Source organism: Cyanistes caeruleus, chromosome 17 (assembly GCF_971803275.1).
Source record: "Cyanistes caeruleus chromosome 17, bCyaCae1.hap1.1, whole genome shotgun sequence".
Lineage (NCBI taxonomy): Eukaryota > Metazoa > Chordata > Aves > Passeriformes > Paridae > Cyanistes > Cyanistes caeruleus.
The window spans coordinates 13248333-13261283 of NC_141717.1; the positions used below are offsets into that span (position 1 = coordinate 13248333).

Genomic DNA, 12951 nt, shown 5'->3' on the forward strand with positions numbered 1-12951 from the left:
CAAGGGTCTCCCTGGCCACCAGGGGTCTGAGAGGATGGTGAGGGTCTGCCTCTGAAGAAGGTGGAGGGCTTGAGATAGCGATGAGGGATCCCCCTGCTCACAGAGAGCCTTAGGGAACAGTGAAGTTGGTCACAGTGGGTGAGGACCACTCACCTGGTGGAGGGCCTGAGGTGGTGGTGAGGGACATCTGCCTGAGAAAGTCCTCAGCATCAACATGGGATGTCCTCACCTTCCCGGCCTTGCTGCGGTCCATGGCTGAGAAAAGGGATGGTGTTCATTGGGACTGGGGTTACTCCCTCTGAGGGAACCATATCTGGGGAAAAGTGTGAGCCTCTGGCTACAGGATGTCCCCCATGGTCATCATCCTCGGTGCTTGCCTGCAGATAGACTCACGTTCAACTGGTGGCTCTTAAGAGTTTCAAAAAGACACAGAAGAAGGAAGGATTTTCAGTGGGCAGAAACTTGCTACGCCCAAGGTTTGTCTTCCTTGGAAAAGATCTAGCGGAAAAAGTTGGAAACCACTTTGCCAGAATTGCTTACTTAAGGGTTGGCAAGTTGGGTGTTGTTCCTGGTGTCTCTGGAGCAGCAGAGAAGGAGTCAGGCCAGGCTGGAGGTGATGCTGCTCACCAGGACAGCAGGTGTCCAAAGCATCTTTGCTCCCTTAAGGAAGGGGAGAGGAGTGCAGAAGGGTTTACTGTGCTACCAGGTGCTCTGTTAAATTATCTTGCAGAAGGAGGAAGGAGGTTGATGTTACCCCATTTCTTCCTCTGAAAACATTGTTTATAGTTGCTGAGTACTGTCCATCGACTGCAGTGCTTCACCCCAGGGCAGCAGAATGATATTGGTGGGTGATGTAATTCCTGGGTACATCCCCTCAGGTTGTTCCAGACTGACTGTGCCTAATGCCATCTCTGAGTGTGCTGTAAAGGCAGGAGGTTCGGGGGTTGTTGTTTGTATAAAACATCTGTTTTCATCTGTCACGTTTTGGCTTTGGTACTGTTTACCTCCAGCACCAGGGTCCTGGAGTTATCCCTCTCTCACCAGCCTGTCGCTCAGGGGAGGGTTTTTTAATTACTCATTTCCTCTGCAGGCTGCTTCATTTTGTACTTAGTAATTTCGTTATAGCTCCCTAGCTGCTCTCTCTCTTAGGCATTTTGGTTTCTAACGTGTTCATTTTCTAAAAGAGATGTCCTTTAGTGTCTGGTTAATTAATCTGGCTTTGTAAAACAAGACCACCCAAAGCCCTGGGCACTTCTGTTGTCATTCCCTCTGGCTCTGGTGTCTGTGCAAGCTCTCTCCTCCCTGTCATTCTGTTTCTTCACTTGGTTAATCATAAGCATTGTGATAGAAAACTATGTCAAACAGCACCTTCGTTGCTTATTTCTCTCCCCTTTGCTCCTTGGAGCGGGAATGGCAACTTTCCTTCTGCATTGCTTTAAAGGGAGGAGTTTAATGTACACTTATGAACTCTACACAATAAGGCATCCTCGTAGCTTGGCTGCTGTTTGAGCTACATAAATAAACTCGGTGCTCCTCCCTTTCTGACTTCCAGAGTAGGAAAATGTTTTGCATCAATCTAAAGGAATTTGCCCCCTTGCTTCTGTCAGGTAAACAACTCCTTACTGGCCAGTCAAGGGTTTGTAACCCAGACGAGGAAAAAGAAAATCTTGTTGAAGCTTGGTGTACACAGTCTTGATTGAGGCTTGAAACTGTCTTCTGTTATCTCGTTATCTCCACTCTTGAAAAATCAGACAATTCTCTCCCAGTCACCCTCTACACACACACACACACAAATCTCTCCCCAGTAAACATAAAGTGCCATTTCTTTCCTGTAGAGAAGCCTGTGTGCTTACTGCCAGCTAATGTTGTCAGAAGGAGGACAAAGTGAGGACAGGTTGTAGTACACATACACAATGTTTTCTGCATATTATGGTAACACTCCTGCTGTGTTTGGTAAAGCCACACCTTTTCCGTGTACCAGCAGAATGTACAGTTTATGTTTAATTTCAGGAATTAGTGATCCTTCCATCCAGTGTTTTAGAGGGAGGTCCTTGTGATGTGGGGAGCTCTTGCTGGTAATATTCTAAAACCAGTTGTTTGAGTGGTTGTCCTCCCTTTTCCCTCCACACCTGTAAAGGATGGCAGAAATGGGCAAAGTGCTGTTTTCTTTGGACTACTGCAGTCTCTGCTGGTGTTACATTACAAGCAAATACATTACAAAAGGAAATGCTTGTGCATCATGAGATCATGAATGGAGCAGAGGGTTCCAGGAAAAAGTGTCTTTCAGTTGTAGTTCATACTATTTGTTAAAAAATAGATGGTGAGCTCATAAATTCTGTTTCCTGAGGTTCCTTCTCACTTCACTATTTCTGTATAGAACTTCTCATTGCTAAGTTTAGAAGTAATTCCTGAAATGTACAGAGGATCTTGTCAGGAGGGATGGGAGGAAAGAGGGGGAGTTTGAGACCTCTCTTGAAGGCTGTACTTACCTCCTGTCTCAACAGCCCTACTCAAAATCAAGGGCTTTTGAAAAGCTTTGTATCACTTCCTCCATCAATGTGGTGTGTGTGGATTCTCTGCTGTAACCAGGATTTTACTGCTGGGCAGGAGTATCATATTCCACAGCTGTGTTGTTATGGGAGGTTGTATTTCACAGATGTGATGACATAACTATACAGTATAATTAAACAGTAATAACCAACAAAGAGGACATTTCCTAGAGGTTAATGACAGTTAGGAACAAAGTGGGTGGAAGAGTGGAGGACCTGTGGTACAGCTGAAGATCCTTAATCAGTTTAATTAATAAGTGCTACACTACAGCAGACGTTACAAATATAAATCAAGATGAAATGATGGAAGTACTTACATCAAAAATAAGTGCTTCAAATCAAATTAAGGATTTGCTAGAAACTGTTTTTATAGCTTGTGGTGTTTTTTTAGCTGTGCTGGTAGAAGCTGGAAATCTGTAGATAAATATCTGGGTATTTTTCTATACGAGAGAGAGGAAGTCAAAACTACCAGGAGAATATGCACTAGATTTTAAAAACTCTTGATACCAGCAAAAGTGTAAGGGCAGGAACCATTAATTGGAGTATTTTTTCCTGTTGAAGACAGGAATTTCTTCAAATTTATGGTGTAATCAGGTGTTTACAAGATCACCTTTATGATGAATTATTAACTTTTTCTTTGTTGTCTTCAAAATAGACTCAGTTTTAAAAATAATTTGCAATAGCAAGTTATGCATTTCCAGTAACTAAAATAAGCATTTGTTTAGTTATTTATTTATTATGTTCCCCAGAACAGAAGGAACTGTAACAGTTGAAAGTTAAACTTGCTAACCTGAATTTTAAGTAGCTATGAGTCAGGTCTTCAGATGCTCCTAAACACAAAAGTTCTATTGACTAAACCTGCAAATGTTGCTTGAGCATAGCCTGATAATAGCACTTGAGCTTTTTGAACTGTGAGCTCAATAGATTGGAAAATGATGCTTGTCTGGGAATGTTTCATGGGATATTTGCTTATTGCTTCTGTGACCATTAGAATTTTTACAGTAGCATAATTAATGGAGCCTGAAGTTGGTGTTTTTCAGTGTAAATGTGTTCTTTCAGTATGAGGTTTCTAAGCATAAAAACAAGTTTTTAAACCTGTAGTTCTTTTAGCATTTGGGAAATAAATGGAGGAGCTTTTTTAGCTTGAGAATAAATACGAGGGAAATGAATATATGGATGCATGAAATCAAATTAAAACATAGAGTTAAAATAAAAAAAAATGTATATAAGCCCCATTATAAATTGAAAACTTAGCATGCATGTCAAGTTTTATTAAGAGCATGCTGCTTTATTTATAATGGGATTTTTCTAGGTACTCAATAAACTTGACAAAAATAAATAGTCCAATACTCTGACCACACACCAAGGTGCTGATCCTGCAGAATTTTACACGTGCATTAATCATTCCATATTGTGAGTACACAAGTTCCCTTCGGTATTTGGGTAGCGGGGGTGTCTCAGCAACTGGGGTTTAGCAATCAGAAAATGCAGAATCAGATCCAGTTTCTAAGGGATGTGGCTATACAGTCTGATAGCCAGAAACTCAAGGTACTAATTCAAGTTTAAAAAAATGTTTTCTTCTGGAAAAAGGGAGATGTGCACAATGCACTGCAGTGTTTTGGTGACCTCACCAAGCACTCGAGCTCCGTTCTCGTGGTTGGAGTGATGCCATCACGGTGGGTACGAGGGAAGGTGTCCTTACATCTGGGGGCAGCTGCACACCCTCTGTACACACACTAAGGAAATGCTTTGACCACATAATCACGACTGCAGAACTAGTTGTTTCTGAAATGCTGCATATGTATGTTGTCTCTGGTAACTCCTCAGGTAGTTTTGCTTCTTAAATATTGCATTATCTGCATTTGCAACTATTTTTTTGTTGTTGTTGTTCTTTGTTTGAAATACGTTGTTTGCTGTGCTACAGCTTGTGGATGGTGGTTTTTATTCTTGCTAGAAACCCTTTAAAGATTTGCTTTCTTAGTGCTTCATCTTGTATTTTTCATGCTCTTACTTAATTTCAAAGGCTGTCTGAAAACCTGAGAACAGGTTTTTTTGTTGCACAGCAAGATGTGATAAAGGATTACCTGATTTTAATTATGGAATTTATGTCAAGTAGTAATTTTTGGCTAAGCAGCTCAATTTGTCATGAGTTATATTAAACATTTAAGGAAAAGTTTCTCTCATGTAAAACTGCTGCTCAATTTGTTGATTCAAAAATAGCTGTGCTGTAAGCCAGGTTGTGAATATAAACTAAGGTTATGCAAAACTCAGTATATGTCCTTATGGATTCTTTTAAACCAGGCTTGGTTCAGCTTAGCTGATGTGTTGATTGTGAAAAGATTAATCTAACAAGAACATGCCACACTTGTCTTGTAAAGTTTTGTGTGGAGTCTCAGCTATAAAGTCATAAATGTGGATTCAAGTTGTGCTGGTGTAACTTCTTTGTGCTGGCAAACTCTTAATCTTGACACGTATCCTTAGGTGACTGTGGATTCCTTCCTGTGGGTACTCTTGTGTTTTCATATAAATCTAGAGGATGAATGAATGTGAAAGTTTTTGCTTTTCTGAAAACGGGGAATAAAAATGATGAAATACGTAGTAATTCATATCCTAGTTACTTTGGTGCCAGCTGTGTGAGCGTACTCACTGTAGAGCATCTGTTCTGGTAACAAATCAAAATAATGCTTTTTGCTTTGTTTTGTACCCTCCCTCTTCAGTAAACGTGATAAGCAGCCTTGCACTGAATAACTGAAAGCATAAATGACAAGCAGATTAATGTGCCTGTTGTCTTTGTAAGCAAGCTCCCACTAACTGCTCCGCTGGCCATTTGGCGTCTGAGCCGTTCTGTGGGACGCCAAATTCTCTCTCTCGGTGTTGCAGTTTCCTGGAGGAGTAGATGTGGCAACAGGATGTTGGTAGAGAACAGGGAACTGCTCGAATTTGCCGCTTATGCCGTGCAAATAAAGGCTCATTGCTGGCCCAGGTGTGGTAATTTGTGTCTGTTCTCAGAGGAGCTGGTGCAGCGATGGCAGAGCGCGGGGCCAGCGAGGGTTATGGGGCTGCTCTGTTGACAGCATGAGGTGACAAAGGGGACACAGACTGGTGAGGTGCTTGTTAAACCGCTCAGAGTTCCCTCCAGCTGGCTTTCCTATTCTGGGGGGATCTCTGCTAGCACTCAGCTCCATATCAGTTCCTCTGGCATGTGGTGATTTACTCTGAATTCCTTCTAGCTCAGTGTCTGAGCGGTGTCTGGGTGTTCTGCTGTCAGAGCCAAGGGGCTCCGTAACCAGAAATGCTTCCAAGAGCAAAAACTTCACCTCACTGATGGTTAGACATGGATGAGACAGCTTTCCTTTCCAATCCAAGTGGAAATGTGGTTAAAGAAAGAAAAATCATGTGCTTTTGAGCTGGTGATGTTAATGAAAAGGGAGAAAACTTCTCATTTGCTTTTAGTACAGATTCTTGCCTTCCCTTTTCTTTCCTTTTCCTTAATAGCTGTCCAGAGCACAGAGGCTTCTCTCACATGTAACCATGCCCAACACCAGCTTTGTTATTTTGGTTCAGTCCCTGTACATTCAGGAGTTTCCTGAGGTTCCAGACTCATGACTGGGATATCCACTGTAAAGAAAGAAAAGTATGGCAGTGAAATGTGCTATAAAGCTTCGTCCACACTGTATTGGGTGGTGAAGGTCTTTGTTCTCTTACAGTTGCATATGCTTTGCAGCAAATGCCTTAGAAGTCCCCTGAGCTTCTGCAGTGTTTTCTGACAGGTAAACTTCAGTTAAACTGTTGTTTTATGCATCTGTAATGGCTGATGGGCCCTGATGTAACTGATTGCAAGACTGAAACCAGGGAAAATGTGGAGCTGAAGGTCTGGGTGTCATTTTTGCAATGATTTTTTTTTTTCTTTGACAAATTTGCAAGACGAAAAAGCTGAAGCATTTTTTTCTGTCTCTTGAATGTGGGCTATGAAAAGACATCTTGCTGTACTTCCAGACATGGTTAATCGACTAATTGTGAGCACAAATTATTGTCTGGTCTTAATGCATTGACTTCAGTCAATAATTCAGTATTAATCACTGAACTGTTTTTTTCAAGTATTTATAAGTCTCCCTATTTCAGTTGACTGCAGACTCCTCATAAAAGCAGATTGATGAGATGCTTATAGAGCAGATGAATTTCTCCCTTAAGTAAATGTGAGTGAAAATTTCTATCCAGTTGTAAATTCTTTGTTTTCATAGTACAAATACAATTTTACTAATGTCTATTCACTCTTGTTCACAAATGTTTTTTGCTAGTAATTCACATCTTTGGTTTCTTCAGAACAGCTCAGTAAATGAATGTGTGCATTCCTTCTGCGTGGCACTTAATTTTTATGAAGTACATATTTTATTGGACAGTAAAACATTTAAGTACCTTAATGGCCTAATTAATACTCTCTATCCACTTCTGTCATGTGTATTTTGCTCTTCGTTATCCTTCTGCTCCTTTTTTCATGTGCATTTTTTATCATAAAAATTTCAAGCAATCTTGAGAGAGCAGTCTATTACAAGGCTGTTCTTTGAATATTCAGCAACTCTAAAGTTTGATTGATAGTCCCTTCCCTCCCATCCTGTCTATTTTTAGTAACTTAAAAGCGAGTTTAATTTCTTGGGTTGGTTTGTTGTGCATGTGCAATTTACTTTGGTGGTTTTCCTCCCTCCTTTAAATGTACCAGATATGTAATTTTCATGTTCTTTGAGGACATCTTGACAGTTGGGGAGAAATAATGTTGAAGTTAATTAGGAGCTCTGCCTTAGCTGAAGAAGCAAAGATGGACAGTCTTTGTCTGGTTCTGTTAATATATGCTGTGTAATTAGGATAGGAGGAGAAGTGGAAGGAAACTTTAAGCACATTGTTACTACTTATTATCCTGCTCCAAGAATCTTCTAGAATAAGAGCCTGTTTTCATGTGCAAGTACAGTCCACTCCATCTTTTAGGACAGAATGAGGAGACAAAAAGCCTTACAGAGGTGGGCTAAGTGGAAAAGGATGTCCCTCCCCTTCTCTCTGAAATACAACCTTGGAGCTGTACCCCTTTTTTATGCTTCATGCCACTTCAAGGAGAGCCTTGGGAAATCTTCCCACACAAACTGTTTTAATCTTCTATCTCCCTTCAGGCCACATACAGAAGCTACCAAGAGTTTGTCTAAGTAGGACTGGACTCCCTGCAGAGCCAGTTTGTGCACTTGCTAAAGGAATTGTTCTTGAGCAACTTCAGGCCTTTCCTCTCTCGAGGGCATAAGAACTCTGGACTCTTACACACTCGGAATCCTGATTGCGTGGGAGGAGAAAAGGACTAGACACAGAAAGCAAATTTTGTTTCTACCTGATGGGTAGACCAAAAATGATTTTGCTTTTCATATTCAGTTTGAGGCGTAGCCCGAGCTAGTAAGGGTAGGCTCTTGGTGTGGGAGGTGTGCCAACTGCTATTTATTTATTGATCTCGTTGCTTTTTTCAATTGTCTCATGGCTGGTGTAACATGGTGCTGGTGGCTGCCTGCCCACCAGGAGTAAAGGGGTGTTGGCTGTCAACAAGCCTGGCAATTGGGTGGCTTTGCCTCCTTCTGCCCTGTCCATTCAGCTGGGTAATTACTATACCTCTTCTTTTCCCATGGCTCCCTCAGACACCCTCTAATGAGACAAGATAATGAAACTCTTTTAGTCCTGGGGAAGACCTGCAAAGGAAGTCAAAGGCTGGCACAAGCTTTGCTGCTAATGTCTTTATGGAATACTAAGGCAAGCAGTGAAGTTTCCTTCAAGCGTAGGAATTCTTAGGAGAAAATTCCTGATTGCTAGTGGTTCAATAAAAGAATTGCTATCATTTTTTTGCTGTGTGTTTTGTATAAACAAGGCATATGCAGGCTGGCTGTTGAAAATAGGCAAAATCGAGTAGTTTAGACTTGTATATCATCTGTTTACAGTTGTGTAAAAATCGCTGCAAACAGCCACAGGATGAAGTTGGGAAACAAGTTTGTTTTGGTGGATATTGATTCTGAATCTGAGGTCTCTTGTCACCAAGTGGATGCATCCTCTTCTCCAAGGGATTAGTTTCTTCTCCTCAAATTCTTCCTGCTTTGTTCTCCATTGCAAGAATGAGCATTCCTATTAAAAAAAAAAAAACAACAAACTTATAGCAGAATTCTGTTTTGCAAAAAGCTGATACTGCAAACTCTGAAATTCATATAAATCTTCTAGGTAAGGTAAATCCATTAAAGTAAAATGTTTCCCTAATTCTGTATATTCTTCTGAAACAAAGGAAAGGTAGCTTTAAACTATGCTAGTAATATGACAAGATAACTCTCTAAAATTTTCCTAATTTAAAAATAATGAAATCACTGGGGTGACAACTTCCACATGTGCTGTGTTTTTCAAGAGTCATTGTCACTTCACTTGGTTAAACTCTTTTCAAGGATTAAACCCCTCAGCACAGTTGTATATGGTGGCAGGACTTAAAAACCTTAGATATCTTGTGATTGTTTTTTATTGTTTGCAAATCTTAACCATGTCCTGCTAGGTGGTCTTTCACGAGCCAATTCAGTACATCATCATCTGAATCATAGTAAAAATATTCTCTTTTTTAGTAGGAGGGAAGGTTGTGCCTGGGATTCTCTTTTAACCTTTATTTTAAATCAGTATTTGGAAGGATGCAGGTGGATGTCACTTTGTAGACACTTGTGTAAGAGGCTCTCTGTTGCCCCAAATGTTTATTTGGCTCTCAGTCTAGAAGTTGTCAGCTTTTAAAACATTGAAACTACCCTCAGAGCTGTTTTAAAACAGTAATCCTGGCTTCCTCTACTGGGTATTGAATGGATTGTGAAATGTCTTCAGAGGGAGTGAAGCGGACTTATGTGAACATTTTGCAAAGTTTTAACTCCATATGGGTAGTTTTTATAATGTACATAAATAGTACATTAGCTTTTCCAAATCACTTTCTAAATGAGCTGAACCAGCCTCAAAGGAAAATACATCATAGCCATGCTCTGCATGTTAGAGACCTCTTAGAGAGTCTGATTGAATTCAAAGGTTAGTACCATCCCACACACAGGCTTTTTCTGGCATATATATGTGGAAATTAGGATATTTTTCCTGAGCTTCACTGAGGTGATTTTGTTTTGCACAGCCTTTCCTAATGTGTTTATAGGTAGTTCCCTGGCTTTGGAAGGGTGAGTCTGCTAAATGACTTGTGTGAGACCTTTCAAGGTATTGGGCTGGCTACTTGAAAGCAAACCCTACCATGATGAATGGTCCATTAGAAGAAAGTTGATGGCATTGTAAATGAGATTTTACATGAGAATCAAACTGCTCTAGTGTTTCAGCAAAGATGCTGAAACAAGTGCCTCTCTCTGAAAAGGTTATTAGGAGATTTTATGAACTGCTATTTTAAAACTGTTAGTTTCCCCTTATTCTCCAGGGTACAAAAATTTCCCAAGAGTGTGGATACTTGTAAGGAAGGAAGAGTCTTCTCGAGGAAATGGGATGAAAATGGGGGTAGAATTGAAGTTGCTGCTTGCCTGTGGCAGCAGTGGCCAGACTTGTGTGGTGAAAGAGGCAGGATCTGCAGGCAGCTGAAAGCTCCATGGCAGTTAAGGAAAGTTTTAAAATTCTTGGTATTGAGTGAGGTATGGAAATTAATAACCAGTGCTTCTTGTAGAGGCCAACTGTGGCCCTGCAGTTAGTTCCATACTGTCAGTACATATTTAATTCTTGGTGTGCTGTTTAATTTCTTATTGAAAACAGAACTGTGTGTAGAAGCTGGTCTAGGGAAGTTCCTCTTGAGCGTGGGTGCAGGTGGGGCTTTTTCTTTTGGCAATGAGGTAGGTGTTAATTGTGGTTTAAGACTGAGGGGGAAACATAGTTGAGTGTTTCTGCCAAGATGAGCAAAGAAGGAAAATAGTTAATATTGACCTTTTTCATTTTAACCAAGATCAGTGGGACCAGCAGAGGCTTGGAAAGCCTCTCAGAAGCGCTCTTGAATTTCACAGAAGCAGGGAAGGAATGAGAGGTAGTGGTAGAGGCTGAGTCACTTCTTGTGGTCTCTGCTGTGGTAGAATGGAAGCCAGACTTAGGCTCTTATCTTAAGGTTTATCTTGGAGCAGGGAAAAATTGAGTGTGAATGGGGGCTAGACAGCTTTTTCTGGTGCACTGCATCAGAAAATGGGTAAATGTGTGTGTATATTCCAGAGCTGGTGTTGAGTGTTTCTGTGACATCTCTGAAAAGCAATGTCAGCCACAGTCCAGGAGTCTCAAAGCAGCCAGGGACTACATGTTGTCATTGGGATTGGGAACTGTGGTTTGGCAGTGCTCCATTAGGACTGGGGAAAGTGGGGAATGAGAAATCCTGGAAGGTGAGAGACGTCAGACCTCTGAGGCCATACAAGGGCTGAGCAGAACGTGCTCCTGACCCAAGACCATGCAGTGTCTGCCATTTCAGCCTTACAGTGTAGAATTTGGTGTCTGAAAATGGATCGATGCAGGATGAGGTGGCCAGAGCAGAACACAGAATTAAATGTCATCCTGCATTGTTTCATAAGAGCTGCCTTTCATTGTGCACTTGAATTAATAGGACAGCAAGTTACTATGGGGGTGGATGGACTAACCTTGTTTATCACTGTTCTGTATTTTTCCAATACCATAAAACCTTGGCTGCTGTCAGGCATACACTTGAAGTATATTTATCTTCACTTTTCTCTTTAAACTTCTGTTCCACTCCATAGTTTTGCCAATTTGATCTGTACTTCAGCTTTGTTTAATGGCTGTTATCTGGTAGGGTTGGGATTTTGGTTTGGTGTAGTATTTTTCCTTTAAAACATCACACTGGGATCTAAAATGAAGAGCTGCTTTAGAACTGAACACTTGGATATGGTATTTATTTTTTTTACCAGTACTGGTAGAGTGACAACCACATAAATGAAGCTCTGTGTCCTCTGAATAAGCTCCAAATTTCTGGGAATGAAGAGTCCTCCAGGGCTTTGTGGAGATGCTGCCTTAAGACACGTCTTAGCTCTCAGTCAGGGCAGGAGTGACAAGTGTAATGTTGATTATTCCAAGATGGACACGGGCTGAATAGGACTGAAATCCCCACTTTCTTGTAGCTTGTTCTACAGAGGTTCATAGAGGCCAGTAATGACTAGAAGTTGTTCAGAAGTGTTTGAAGTGTTCAGCTATTTATTCTGTCACCCAGCCTAAACAACTACACAACCCCGTGATAAATGTGGTTAAAATCCCTGGAGAGATCCCGTAAATCCCAAATATACGTTTGCCACATGAGCAAGGTGGGCTGCACTTGTAGAGAGAAACAATTCATCCTGCTTCCTGTTGATTTGAATCCCCCTGTGTTGATTTTTGTGGCTCTAGCATGTGTGGTAAGCAGGAGAGGAGTTAATTTTAGCTTGATTAGCAACACAGAAGGGAATCAAGATGACTGTTGTAAATGGCAGTGGGATGAGATCAATGAGGGTAGTTTATTTCCATGCATCTGAGTGGGTGTTCTAAGCAATTTAATTTTTCTTTTTTGTTTGTTTTTATGAGAACCAAGAATGTTAATGCATTTAGTCCTTGAAATCCTTCAGTGGCTCCAATTCTGGATACTTTAATGTTGTTGCATGGTCATTGCTTTAAATGAACACCAGGTGTTTGTGTGCTGTTCCCCAGAAGTTCTTTGTTTCCCTCTGTTACCTGGCTCAGCAGCAAGTGGTGACTGATCCTCGGTTCTGCACTCCATTTTTCTCCTACTCACCTTTGTTTATATTCTGGAGCATGTTCCCAACTGTTTATGATTAAACATTGCTCAAACAGCTAGGTTAAGATTTATTGACACAAAGGAGGCTGGGAGGAGGGAGTGGCTGACTGGTCATCTGTGTCTACTTGCAGCTGGTAGTGATGTTATTGACATCCACGTGTCTGTGCAGTGGCCGTGGTGTGTCCCAGGGGCTGCTGTCCAAAAACACTGGCAGGGGACTGATCCCTGGCAGCACAGCCTTTTCCCTTTGTGTGACACAGTCAAAGCTCGAGCAAGGCACTTTGTGTAGGTGATGCACTCCTTTCTCTTCAGCTGGGCCTTCTGGAAACATCCCATGGCTCTTAAGGAGGGGATTTTATTTTCCTCTTGGTGGTAGAGGCTTGCTGATCTCCACAGAGAGAAATCAGGATTTGAAAGATGCTAAAGGGGTTGTGACCGACAGGAGTTTTAAGCTGTGATCTTTAAAAAGACATCTTGAAAAACAACACTGTTATAAGGAATGCAAGGAAGTTCAAAATGGAAGATTGGAAAGTGAGCATTATTTAGAAAAATAAATCAAAATACAGAAATATTGGAGTTAAAAACACTGAGTTCATTTTAAAAAGCCTTCTCTGGAACTAA

The 12951-nt window shown here is 41.1% G+C and overlaps 1 protein-coding gene and 1 long non-coding RNA gene across 2 annotated transcripts in view; one reads left to right on the forward strand and one right to left on the reverse strand.

The window, feature by feature from the left end:
• Positions 1-12951, forward strand: part of FOXK1 (forkhead box K1) — a 53749-nt gene that overhangs the window by 670 nt on the left and 40128 nt on the right. The window lies entirely within an intron of this gene.
• Positions 3788-6337, reverse strand: LOC147650068 (uncharacterized). Its single transcript, XR_015277600.1, has 2 exons — positions 6255-6337; positions 3788-6167 (listed from the first exon to the last, which is right to left on the reverse strand). It is a non-coding gene; the product is annotated as an uncharacterized LOC147650068 (long non-coding RNA).